Source organism: Danaus plexippus, chromosome 19 (assembly GCF_018135715.1).
Source record: "Danaus plexippus chromosome 19, MEX_DaPlex, whole genome shotgun sequence".
Lineage (NCBI taxonomy): Eukaryota > Metazoa > Arthropoda > Insecta > Lepidoptera > Nymphalidae > Danaus > Danaus plexippus.
In genome coordinates this window covers 1635659-1650173 of record NC_083549.1, presented here as the reverse complement: position 1 = coordinate 1650173, position 14515 = coordinate 1635659, and the positions used below count along the sequence as shown (strand labels likewise).

Below are 14515 nucleotides of genomic sequence, written 5' to 3'. Positions count from 1 at the left end.
TCAACCGACACCGAATGGGGAGGTTCTGTTATCGATCGTGACGAAATGTTAACTCGTTTGTCCCTCATACCTTTAAGTTCTTATAACGATCTTCATATTAATAGTTCAATTGTCCAATAACTGGAAACGCTTTTATTTATTAATTTTGTCCAAAGCACTTGATAACAAGTAAACATTTACATACCAATTAAATTTTATCTTTCGAAGCACCACTTACATTCGACTAATACTTAATATGACGTTGAGAATAATCAGCGCTATATTTTAAAATCCTTATATGATTGAAATTTATTATTTATTTACTATTTACTGAAACACACATAATATTTTTTTGGTTCTCAAATTTCTTATTATTATATACAAATGTCATAATTTATAAACATAATTAAACACCGGCTAGAAGAGAAAGCCGCTGGCCGGACGTATTTTAACTTACAGACGATATGAAAAAAAAAAAAAAAACAAATTATTTATAATATTAAATATTGTAATGTAACAAACGTCTTTAAAACTTTCACATTAAAATAGATCCAATTACATTACGATGAGAATTCTCATGATAATATTTGCTTAAATCACACAAATAATATAAACAACATTCGATCACATGTTATAATTGAATTGGAAACTGTACATCAACTAACGAACAATGATTCATTATCGCTAACACGGCAAATGAAAATCGAATGCAAAAATGTTGCGTTATATCTACAACGTAACACGAAATATCCGTCACAGCAAAACGTAAATAAACAAAACTAATATCAATCCGATTAATAAAAAAAACGTGCAAAATAATATGAAATCAAACTAAGATTTATATTATTTGCTTTAAATCTAATGGTACTATTTATTAAATATAATATATGTGTTATTATGAGTTACATTAAAAGAGTACTGGTAACGATATGCGCGCGCGCACGTCCGCTCTCTGACAAAGCGAATGCAACACTGCAGGCTGCAGACTCTTTCACTGGTTACACAACCGTTACGCAACCCTAGCCTTTCCAACTGCATGTAGCAACGAAGAGATTAGCAACCGGTTCCGGTTTTTTTTATATTCGTTTAGTTCCAATGGAACTGATGTAGACACCTTTTGTTTCACGATCGGTACTGGGCGTCGTTACGGAATTGTTGTTCCGCGTTAGAAAATCTTTCGAAATATCTTGTGATGGTAATCCCTTGTATACACCGAGGATCCGTTTAAGAAATAAGTTAATTCAGTGAAAATAAAACACCAAATAAACTTTTTTAAAACTACATATATCCGAAATTCATTTTTTGTGTTTAATTTCAGTTTCAGAGGAGAGATAAGTATAAGAAAGAGTCGAGGACAAAATTCAACATTTTCCATTACATAATATACTTATATCAGATTTAAACACTTGTATAAGATAATTTTATAAATGAAATTGGTGAACAGTGTTTGTATTACAAATTTAGAAAGTCGAAGATTTAGATATCTATTATTACCGGCACAGGCGACTCGAAACCATAAAATATTGCACTTTCCTATAATGCTGGTAGCACATTACTGTCAGAGAGGTTTAGTTTGAATAAACTGTTAATTCAAGCCGGTTAAGATTTGAAAGTATAGAACATTTTGATTGTATCACGCACTAGAGAAGACTGACTTTGCTATAATGTTATAAAAGGCTAAATATATTGTGGCTATGAAACCTCGATCCGTGTACACTTATCTTTAGGTCAAGGTCACCGCTTTATTTTAAGCTACTAAGCCTCATAACCATCAGATATGATATTTTATTCCTAGTATTAATTAATGTCAAACTAATAAACTAAATGAAAATATGTTCAAGACATTAAGTCCTACTCAAATGTGACTTTAGAAATTCAGTAAAAAAGAATATCCCTTACAATAAAGCAAGTATTCTTCCAACGATTTCAATAACACTCCTAAGGGCATACAGCGCATTTTTTATTTATTACACGCCAAGATACAAAGGAATATAAAATAGATATGCTAGTTATGTGACGTTTTATGTTGATATTTTTTTTAAAGTATTAATAAAAAAATATATTTGTTAGTAAATAGTATTGCGTGCCTAGCAAATGATTTACAAAATCCTAGCTCGAAATGATATCTCTTTCGCAAGCACTCGGGCCCTTCACAAGTATCTTGAATGAAAAATGATACAATATTTAAAATTAATATTATTCTATGTTATTTGTTTACGTAATAAATATCAAATTTGTATAGGATGTTGAGACAAGTGGTTCAGAAACTTTTTGTTTTAATTTTTTTTATTCACAAGTAATTTCAAAACGATAATATTTTTTAAAACATCAGCAGCGCCTTGTTTGTTTAAAGACATATTAAATATGTTACTCTTGTAAGGCATATTGCTATGTTTTTTTTATTTAATATATAATATAATTTATTATTTTTGGTAATTTAGAAAATACAAGAGTAAATTTTTATATTGTTCATAAGAAATATGTGTGAAGTAGAATAATAATATTATACGAGAGTTACCAAAGATTATTTATTTATTCTCCCACGTTTTATATCATACATAAGTGTTCAGACTTTTTCTGATCCAAACACTAACAACACAAATCCACTTAAAATATTCTCATTGAGAGCCTTTCGCCTCCTTCATTAAATACATACATATACATAATAGCTACCGAGAAACCAGCAGGCGTTTAGGTGAAATCTAGTTAGGAAACACTTAGATTTCCTGTATCACGACTTATTATAATAAACATAGCATGGAATAGAAAGGAGAAAACGCGAATACATAGTTTTACAGACCAAAATAGGTCTCAAAACTAGTTGTAGACCAACTTTCTCTACTAGAGGATCTCTATTCGTTCCAATTTATATAAATAGTATTGAATATATAATTTAACACGGTGGCAGCTCCGTTATGCAAATATTAAAGCAATTATTAATAATCATTATAGCAGATTTAAATTTTTATAAATTACTTTTTTTTTTGCTGTCCGTAGATCAATGTAGATTTAGAAAACGAAGCTAATTCCACTGTCTGCAAACACGAAAGAGAATAAATTTTTTGTACATAAATAAGACAATAATTCTGTCCCAAATAACTGAACCGCTTAAGTTCGGGGCTTAAACAAAATTTTAAGCGGACACTTAATAATACACTGCAGGAATTTATAAATAAATAATATTTGCAAATTGCAGCGTGATTATAGTTTAATTAGTAAAGAAAAGGAGTCCGCACGATGAGTAGAAAAAAGGAACAAGGCGCTATCACTAGCTGTCAAACAATACAGGAACGAATATGTTGCGTTCCATTTACAATATACACGATTGTATAATGTGTATATGAAACTATAATACAAGTATAATATTAGTGAAAGATAATTTCGAAATACGTAAGAAATATATAGAATTTGAATGCTTCGGTATAGGATTGTAACATAGTTTTTTATACGTGGGACATATGTATATATTCATGCAAGCCGTTTGGACAGACCGAAATACTTTAAGCCGTTTTTATATCCATAGTTTATAATTGCAACAAGCCCCTTCCTTACTTTGAGTCTCAATGCCAGTAATCTTGTATAGACGTATTGTTTGCTGTTATTTTTATAAAACAGGCTGTTAACCGGAATCGTAAGGCAGGACAATGAAGGATGATCATATCAATTGAATTAATCATTAGGTTATCTGCGACTGGGTTAAAAATTATACAGCAGTTAAAGTATAACGTTTAAACCAATGTAGGTGTTTTATATACTAAAATGTTAATTCCAAAATTGTTTAACATAAATTTGAATTAACAGTACATTTAAAAGATGATAGGAATTTATAATTTCAAACTCCTTATATTCCTAGCCCCCGGTTATCAAGTAGGTTTAGATGTTAAACCATGGAACATAACACACAGGCTGATTAATAACCATTAATAACATAATAGCTAAAATTAGAATGAAAAAAAAACTGTTTCAAGAAAGAAAGTGATTCTAAAATGTTTAAAAAGTAATTGTGACTCTATTACTTCCATTTTATATTTTCCTTATAAAAATAAAAGTTCATATTTATATATAACACTTATGTATAAAATCCAATGTATATTCATATAACCTTATACGACACGTTTATTAGCCTATAGATCTACCTTTAACGACTTAGAACCTATTAACGACTAAACAAGGCACACAAAATATAATAAACCTAGTATTATAAATTATATAACATGGAAAGTCTATCAGATTTAGTTTCTAGCGGGTTGTCTACTGCGGCTGGCACTTCTGTTGCTATCGGGGCAAATTCTCAATACTCACTGGCCCAGTCTTATTGGTTAACTTTCGCGAGTTAGTAGGTATACATTAAATTACATACACTGCATATCTAATGTTTACATAGTTTACAGATATGTAATTTTGGTTAAAAATAAATTGATAAGAATATTTTTTTATGTAAATGAAGTTGAGTTCGTGGAAATAAAAAGTCATAAAGCGATATATACATTTATATAAATCGTTGAATTAGGCTTTTTTTGTTGATTCTTACGCAAATATCAATTATTATTTTAAGACTAGTGAGTTTCAATTTAAGACAATTTCAAATGACATATATCACAGAGTCGTAATGGCTATAGCATTATAATGTATAAGCAAAATGAAACGATGTAACATCGCAATATTTACAAAACAAACATTAAAATATTTGGTATACATCCAAAATAATTTGAGGCGTGTTTCTGTTGTTGCGACATCAACTCGTGTACGTTCAATATTCTGTTTGTCGTCGTAACGTAATACTGCGTAATACGACTCTCGCTTTTTATAAATTATTATAAGAAATAAGTCATGCAATACCAACGGACGGATAGACGGACGTTGTTCAAATTTAATATCATTGGCCTAACTACATGTCAAAGAGCTTTATATTAAGCTCAGTAAGAGCATAAATTTCATTAAAATTATGTATCATTATTTGCGATACTATCGAGCTGCGAGTTTCTATTTAATGGTTTACATAAAACATAACTATCAAATGGGTTTCACACTGCTGGGTGATAAATATGGAAAATAAATCCATAAAAAGCGTATGGATAAAATTTTTTAAATGTTATAATGAGTGAATCACGCGTGAAAGCGACTATTGGAAACAATAGCCGGTTGTTATTCTAAAGGCGTTAATGATTATTGACGTTATTGACAACTTTCTCGCCAGCAAGGATGACTGAGGAAAGGTCAGGACTGGTTCATAGCTTGACATTTACTATGAGAACTATACCGGTTAGAGGGGGGACCCTCCCCCCAACACCCTGGTTGTCAAGATAGCACAATTATAATCTATACATAGGTCGTACAAAAAGGGATTGGGATACCTGCTAACTCAGTTAAAAGTAAAAAGAACATACAGTTGCATTTCGAACGTACTCAACTAATCATTACCGTTGTGATTAGGAAGCTATTACACTGTTACTATCAGTGGGGGCAACTTTTATTCTCTTTTACTTTCACAGAGAAATCTATTTCTTTGACTCCATGTCGTATGTAGGCTAGAAGCAAATCTAACTTAAACCAGATAGCTGATGAGAAAAGGCGCCCTGACCCTACAGACATGTCTACAACAAAAGAGGAAATGCGCTGCCAGCCTTGTCAGTATGCTGCACAATGTTGAGGTCATGGAGATCATTCATATCCTGAATGCTCATGATGAATGTTCTCGACTCGCTTGCAGTTCTGCATCTTAATTCATCCAGAAGATATGAAAAACATCACGATGAAATTTCAAATCATTGTCCGAAATATTCAGTATCGCTAAGTTTCTAAAATGTAGGTCTGCCATTTCAGTTAGGTGAAAATGTACCGAGGTAAATTGATTTTGTCATTGGCGGGTCTTGGATCAGGTATGAGAAAAGTTTTTGGGACAAAATAAACATTTCCAAAAACGTAAGGGAAAGTGTTTCGTAAAGTTTTAATAGCACTATTTTCGAAAGCCATAGAAGAATCCATGAATTATGTTTAAAATAAGCATGCACATTCAAGTGTAATATATCAGATGTACCTTAAATAAATGTCTACATTATATAAAGTGAGCCATAATAAAAATATACCAACCCTTTACTTTAACTAAGAAAAACTTGAAAAGTAAAACGGGTCATACGGAAACACTCCATCTAATTGCTTTTTCAGGGCTGTCACAGGACGATTAATTATTTCATATATACGTTATACGTAAAATAATACGTAACAACTAATGAGGAAATAATAACATTCAATTAAAAGCTATAAAAGGGGCTGCTATTTAATTCTAACATTTCGATAATTACTTAGAACATGGGTTGCAGTTTTTTTTAATTGACAATTTTACAAAAACAGGCAAAAGGTTTTTTTTATTACTATATATATAAAAAAATTTAAGAATGAAACAATCGGTAGTAATATTATATATATTAATTAATATTTAATATATAAAGTTGTGTTCTACTTCTTCTCAAATATCCCTCTTAGGCATCTCGTCCTTCAAATAAACGGCCGTGGAACTAACGACATTGGAAGTGAGAGATCAATAACGCGTTGCTTAGCAAACGAAATGTATTCAAACGAATGTGAAAAAAATATACGATAATACGTTTAAATAATACGCAATACAAAAAAACTACCTAGCAAATAAACGATTACAACTATGTATTTATATTTAGTTATTTGATAACAAGAAAATAGAAGAAATACGAGGAATAACGGACACGAAATATAAATAAAAATATTTTAATGAGCAATAAAATTACTTTCACGTGAATACCATCAGAGTAACTATTATATTATACATTAATACGTAAATAGGTCGGTGACAAAAGTATTGAAAAATAACTTCAGATAATCATTTCAATACTGATATACAATTTTAACTTCATTAAAGTTCATAATCGCATAACAACTTATGTAATTAAAATTAATAGACTGTGGTATAAAATTAAATAAACAAGATATTTTCTGAAGCCTCGAAATTATAACAGCCATCCTTAGTTACAGCCGGGGCTGAATTACGAGAGGTCAAGGTTTTTAAAGGAGCGTTTTCAAGAAAATTACACGTTCGACATTTTCTTTATCTCAATATTTTCAGCTGCAGCATTCACGAGAAGAAAATATTAAAAAGGCTAATGCTATTAACATATATATTCACAGGAAGAATGGAATAGGAAAATGGAGTTTTGATAAATAATGCTAAAGATAACGTTGCGGAAGTTCGGTTAAATGAAAGTTAGATTAATGGTATCTATATCTATAAGAGGCGAAATATGAATTTAAAAACACATAAAAGATTATTCCGCTACAAATTTATAACCAATTAATATTCTCTATAGAGACTTTTAATTTGAATGATACTATTTTTGGCGCACGCCGCGCCGTTCGAAATTTGAAAAGCAGCCTCACAATCTTAAATTGCTATATCGAAATTAAAAACATTATAGTGCGTTGATCTTGACATATAGATTACACACGTAATATACATCATTATTGTCTTCTTTAAGATATCCAGGTGTATAGTGACATATCTTCTGTAGCCGGCTTTGTATACGCGGAAACCTTTGCATACCGACTTTAAGGTTTCGTTACGTTAGAATTGCGTAACCGAGTCGTGTCGCCAACAAGCGTACCCATACAATATTATATTACGTACGTATTGAACGATCGCTTGACGCGCGCTGGCCACTTCAATAGTTCCTGGGTTCAAACCCCGAGTGAACATTTATAATAGTTTATTCTAATTGTATTAGAAAATATATTACATAGGAAAAACAATATTAATTTATAGCTCTATATATGTTGGCATATTTTTGAGAAGTAACAAACGTACTAGTCTTTAATATAATATAAAAGACCATTGTTATGGTTTAAAAAATATTTCGTGATAACATCTCACAAAAAATAAAAATACATTGTAATTTTATTATTTTAAATTTATCCTTTTGTTAAAGTTATCACAACGATCATATAAATAAATATATAATATGCTTAGAAACTGTAAGTAACAGCTCATTAAAAAAAAATAACATTGAATGTCATATATTTTGATTCCGCCTGGGTATGGTCTTACTATTCGTGTCTATTCTTTATAATCACATTCTTCACTACCACAAGTTTTTAACTTTGAACTAAAGACACATAGTAATCAGTTTTCATTCATACATACACTTTGATAGTATCATATTATACTATGAACGATAAACTTTAAAACTGTGAATGTCTAGTTTGTCTTGGCACACTCATGATAATTCTACAGTAAACTAACGCCTTCATTTCCGCAAAAGTACAGAACGGGTTTCGCTTGATGTATGGCGAATTGTGCACACGTGTGTGACGTCACGCGTGACGTCACAATGCTTCTGGCCTATAAATCATAAATATTTATACCGTATAAGGATGAAAGTATAAATCATTGACATCTATAAAACACGATAACATGAAGTGCCGTTAAGACTTATACTAACAACTGCCCTATAACTAAAATTAAGCGTTTCTATAGCTTCTTGTTATTTAAATACATGCTTGTCTTCCGTGTCACCTTGACTAGAAAAAAAATAGTCATTGAAGATTTCACTGAGACACAAGACATGTGTAGATATATATAATAATAAATATTCCATTTTTAAATGACATATTATTATTTTATATTAATGAATGTTATATAGGGACGTGAAAACATCACAGCTACAGTCCGCGGTGCCGCCTGCGTAATTAGCTAAACATACATTTATAAAATTTCCACATATATTTCCATATATAAAAAAAATCGTTTAAATCACATACATATTGACATAGTTACTTTCGGTTATACAAATAGTATGGAAAAAAAATCTTTTTATTATTATTATTTTTATACTATCATTTATATTGAAATTATTTTCAAGAATCTAGTACATATATATTTTATTTGTATAACATTGGTTATGATAACTCTCCAGACAGCTCCAACGATAACTTAGATGATAAAAATCTTTTCTTATCAAAGCGATAAAACATTTCAGTTCCGCAGTAAACCAAATCTGTGACGGGCATCTCAACTCTGAGTCATAAACACTAAAAATAACTAAATAGTGTGTGCTATACAATAAATATATTTGAAATAAAAATCGTAATATTTAAAATAATTAAATTTTAATTCTACGCAATAGTTACTTATGAAAAATTGTACTGACGACGAGATTGCTAAAATAATAACAATAATGTTTCCTTCATAAATTGATGTTTGGAAGTATTACAGCTATAAGTCAAATACGTATTAATTTCTACTTACAGATATATAATACATATTATGTAGTTTATAACGCATCACTTTTAAATATGTTAATTTGTAAGAAACTTGATATTTTTTTTTAATACCGCCTAAAATGTTTACCGGCCGGCGAGTCACGGAAGCCTTTTCAAAAAGGTGTGTACTTTTTTTGACACTATATAAAAAAATATATGTATATAACAACAAACGTGACAATACAAAAAAATATCAGCAGAGTATAATATATTAATTAGATAGGAAGAAAAAAAACAATATATTTTTTCTTATAAAAAAACTTCCTTGTGAGATATGATCACTGATAAATAGGTGGATAAAACATCAAAAAAATACGAGCGGCCACAATAAATTATTGAAAATATAATATTGTCTTTTTGATTCGACGAAAAAAAAAAAATATTTTCATAGTAATAGGAAAAATTCATTTAAATTCTAGATATTTTTTGTACATGGACATGTTATTTTTTATTTTAATTTGATAACTGAAAAATTATTATTACTTTTTAATTCCTTCAGTAGTTTTTACCTAATGTAAACAAATAAGCATACATAAAACACAGGTACATTAAAATTTATATGATTAGTGAGGTAACGTAGGAATAAAAATCTACAAAGGATTGTTACATATATATTTTTTCTAAATATATAACTTATTATTTCAGTCATCTGTACACAGAAACTAAATGGAGTGAATCAAATGAGTTGATGACCTTTAGATGGATATTAAAAAAATACCTTATGATTAATCGAATATCAAATGGCGTAATAAAAATATATATAAAATTAATAATAATTCTGAAATATCAAATATTCCGGGTATATTTTATGTACAACTTGTACTAGGGGTTAATGAACTTTTAGATTCGGATGAAGGAGTTTTTACACGTCACCAATATAGGCTGTTATGTAAAAGATTTGATGTAGCTTTTATGTATAGAAAAAAAAGAAGTGAGAAACGAATTTAGAACACTGTACAGTTGCGGAAATATAATATCATTAATAACCATTAGAATAGACGTAACTATAGAGTTACAATTCTTACAGAACTGCCGTTTATATTTTTAGACAATATTGCGATAGTCCAGAAAGTGTGATGAAAATTTTTATAATACAATAGACTGAGTAACTCTAATATTTAAATCATATACAATTACCTTAGCATAATCAATTTACTTTCATTGCCGCTATATTAATATGTACAAACTGATTTGAATAGATTAGTCACGCATTGTTTCCATTTAAATAATGTATAACGTTTGTCTGAAAGTTGTCTTTGTGTTTATATTTGTAACATATAAATAAATTATTACTATATTTTCGACACAGTGACCTATTAAGCGAGGTCGGTAATACTTTAACGATTACTTTAACAAAGACATTATGTCTGTCTGTGATCATAATTTTATGTGTGATAAATTTTGTAAGGTTTTTTGTGGACCAATTCGAAGTATCATATTATATATATATATATTAAAATAACATTTAGAAGATTCACATATAATATATACATATATATGATATGTGACTTAACCTAACTTTTGTAGAATTTCATTATCATAGTTATAATGAGATTTTTGGTGTGGGAGAATTCTTTGAAATATTAACAATACCAGATAAAATTTTAACTTTCTAGTATTCTACAATTTCGGTGGAAGTATCAGCTAGTAGTGGATGTAGTATCAGTAGCTACAGCCAATATATATTTATATATTTGTTCGTCTGTGTTAGAAACATAATTTTGAAGTTACTTCAAAAAAAAAATATAAAATGTTTGAAATTAATTTGTACACAATACACATATATATATTATTTTTTATTCCCCGAACAAAAAAATCATGCGAAACTAGTAAATTTCAATATAAATATTAAACACTAACTTTCGCCCAAATCTTCGCTCACATCTTTAGGACTTGAAACCTTTTAACACCATACATATAATCCCTGATCTTAAACCTTACAAACAAACATAGGTACATACAAAGAAAATACTAATTATTATTTTGTAAATATATATGGAATCCTTTAATTCAAACGTCCCAAGCTGAATCCGCCTCGCTCATAAACATTTCCGCTGCCAACTCCGGAGCAATCATCTGCTCTTGACACGCGTCATTACATCGAAGTTATGTTCGTAAATGATAATTATTGCGAACACATGTTTTGCCCCTAATAGTCGTGATTTCTAAATAAAAACATATCTTCAATTGTTGACATGTGAGAATTCAATCCATTATGAATCGAGCGACGTTTAGACGCATGTATTTCTTTTATGAAGATCGTCTCGAAGTAATAAGCCACTAGTGTCTGGATATGACTTTGTTCGCGTAGAATTTATAAGTATTTGTAACGTCTAAGTGTTTTAAGGAGCTTGGTTTGGAAGTTCGAGCTTATGTTCGTAAAAGATTCACCGTTGTTTAAAGAAGAACACATGCAAAATGGAAATTTGGAAGAAAATTTTCTTCCTAGTTTTTTCAGCATTTCTCATGAAACTCCGCTCCTATTAGTTGTAAAGTGATTATGTACAGCTAACAGGATTCCTTGAAAAATTATCTGTTCCAGAGATTAGAGCTTTCAAATAAAGTAACGATATCTTCAGATAATTATGTTAGTTACTTCCGAGATCTCGCCTCATTTTTTAAACTATAAATAGGGTTAGTCCGGCGAAAAACTTACGAGATCTCGTCTGAGATTACTGATCCATCGAGGTGCGAATAAGCGGATCCCGTCTCAAGATTACACACTATAATGAGTAGACATAGAAATCACTTCAAAAATATAAATGCCGGTACAAAATTTTTCATTATTAGAGTATTTATTATGTAACAGTTTTGAAATTTCCTTTTTATATATTGAACATTATGATATATTTATAATGTTGTTTCTATACAAGGAATATATAAAATCTACTGGAACCTAAGATATCGAGCCGTACTCACATTTAACGAGATTTTGACGTATGTATATTATTATAATAATATTGTGCAATAATTCCCTTAAATGGTACATATTCTATAAATCATTGTGTTTATGCAGACAAGGGCCGGTTTATTTTGCAACAGCACGTCTATGTTGCATCATATATATATGAATTGAATTCCCTTCAACGGTGTAATTATCCTTGCTATCATTATGTACACTGACTATACATGTGAACGAAGAAATACTTAAACAATCCCATGTAATGTCTAGGTTTTTAGCTTAAGAAAAAATATATACATACCTACCACATGATCAGCAAAAAGTTTCTTAAAGAATATAATAGAAAGATTATACACAGATTTTTTCCTGTAGACTATGGGTGTGAAGTCAGTGAGAATTTATTGATATTGATAATTTATATGTTAAAAAAAGTAATGGCAAGCAATCTAAATATTATATGATTCCCGTGCTAAGTGACGTTATACTTAAAACAATTCCTTCAGTGTTCCGGAGAGAATTACTAGATTTTCTGGGATTATTTTAGCCTTTAATGTCTTATATGAGCTTCAATATTGTAAATAATAATAATAATAATATTAATATTGTAAATAGCTATAAACCAGTCGGTTTTTTGTGTAAAATAGTTAGACAGTCATAGCCACAGCCATCCTTACCAACATTTGCATTTATAACATCGTTGTGGTCAATACATTTATTACTAGATATTTTTCATATTAACCCGGGTAATGATCCGTGAGTCATAAGGACATAAATAATAAAATTGTCAGTTCAAAGAACAAGTTATTTTATTTAGAGGGATGGGATTAGTAAGAATAAAAAATATGTGGACGAAAGTCATGAATTTACAGGGTAATGATTTTCATGTTTATGATTCACAATTCTTAAAATATATTACATATCATATGTATATTTAATGAGGTATCCGAACAAAGAGTACTTAATGTATTAAAATGGTAAGTACAGGATTACATAAATAGAATTAGCAGTCATTATGTAGGAGTCACGGGCAAAAAATAGATACATATGTAAATAAAAAAAAAATCTGTGTCTGTAAGTTACTTAATGTTGATCTTTACACCCTGTAGAGTGTTTCAATATTAAATACTTAATTATTTTTAACCTTAAAAAAAAAATAGAAAAATTTATGACTATTTTTTTTTTTGTAAATATTTTAACTAAAGCAAGACGAAAAAGAAAAATTCTTTAGCTTGGGGTCTTGTAACCCGTAGCTTTTATCTAAACATATAAATAAACTTGAAGTGTCTGCTTGTAATATTGAAATAACCGTTTGTCGTGTGTTATATATATATTCATATATACGGTACATACATCAAAACATATATATTTTAATTTTTGTCTGTCTGTTTGTTCTGGCTAATCTCTGAAAAGGCTGGATCGATTTTGACGGGACTTTTGTTGGCAGCTGCTGTAATAAGGAGTAACATAGGCTACTTTTTATCCCGATCCCGAACTTAAGCGTTATCACTTATCAAGCGCAAGTGGGAAGTAATTGCAAATGCGGAACTAGAAAGCCTTTTTTTATTCTTTTTGTTTTTTTTTTTACACAGACGGAGTCGCGAGTAATAGCTAGTATAATACAAAAATGGTAATACCTACATTATTGCATTATCTTTAAATTAAATAATTGTGTCATTTGATTACACCTGTTTTTTAATAGCTACATACAAGATAGATTGTCGTATACATTTTTTATTTTATTATGATAGTCAGAAAAATTATACAAACCTATCTTTATACGATAAAAGTGTGATTAAATTTAAAATTACTTATAAATTTAAATCAATCATAAATTAAACTCAAGCGAATAATATACTTTATTAATAAAAATTAACAAAAATATTTTCAAAAATAACAGTCAAATGATAAACGTAACTGTTATATGAATTAAATACTTTTAATTCATTTATAATAAGAGCCGTGCGACCGTGAGTCACAATGATGTAGGTTTTACCGCTATTAGTAACAAACCAGCAAAACATTATTAGAGTCAACGACCCCCATGGTCTATTGATCGAAACGGCAGGTCCGAAAAATATACTACATAGTTAAAAATGCTTATAATCAGAGAATTATCAAGATATACAGAGAAAAAATAAAATTAAACTTCATAAAATAGTACCTAATTAAGAATGAGGTTTTATTTCCACCGCGCCTCATACAATTCCCGATTTCCTTTCTTCGCATAACTGAAAAAGTTTTTCTATAACGGCAAATCATAAAATGGTTTTAATATAAATAAGGTATGAGGAAGCTTTTAAAATTATTGAATGTTTGTTTGAAAGAATCGATTAATTTTTTTTTATAGTA

At 29.4% G+C, this 14515-nt stretch overlaps 1 protein-coding gene across 3 annotated transcripts in view; it reads right to left on the bottom strand.

Moving 5' to 3' along the window:
* The window catches only part of LOC116767848 (protein fem-1 homolog CG6966), a 39036-nt gene that overhangs the window by 13432 nt on the left and 11089 nt on the right, over window positions 1–14515 (bottom strand). The window contains exon 1 of one of the 3 annotated variants that reach the window (XM_032658345.2): window positions 886–974. The exons of 1 other annotated variant lie outside the window; for it this stretch is intronic. The gene's annotated coding sequence lies outside the window, so the exon portion shown is untranslated. Of the gene's footprint in view, window positions 1–885; window positions 975–14515 lie in introns of those variants that run through there. One more of the 3 variants, XM_061523640.1, reaches the window with a different exon arrangement.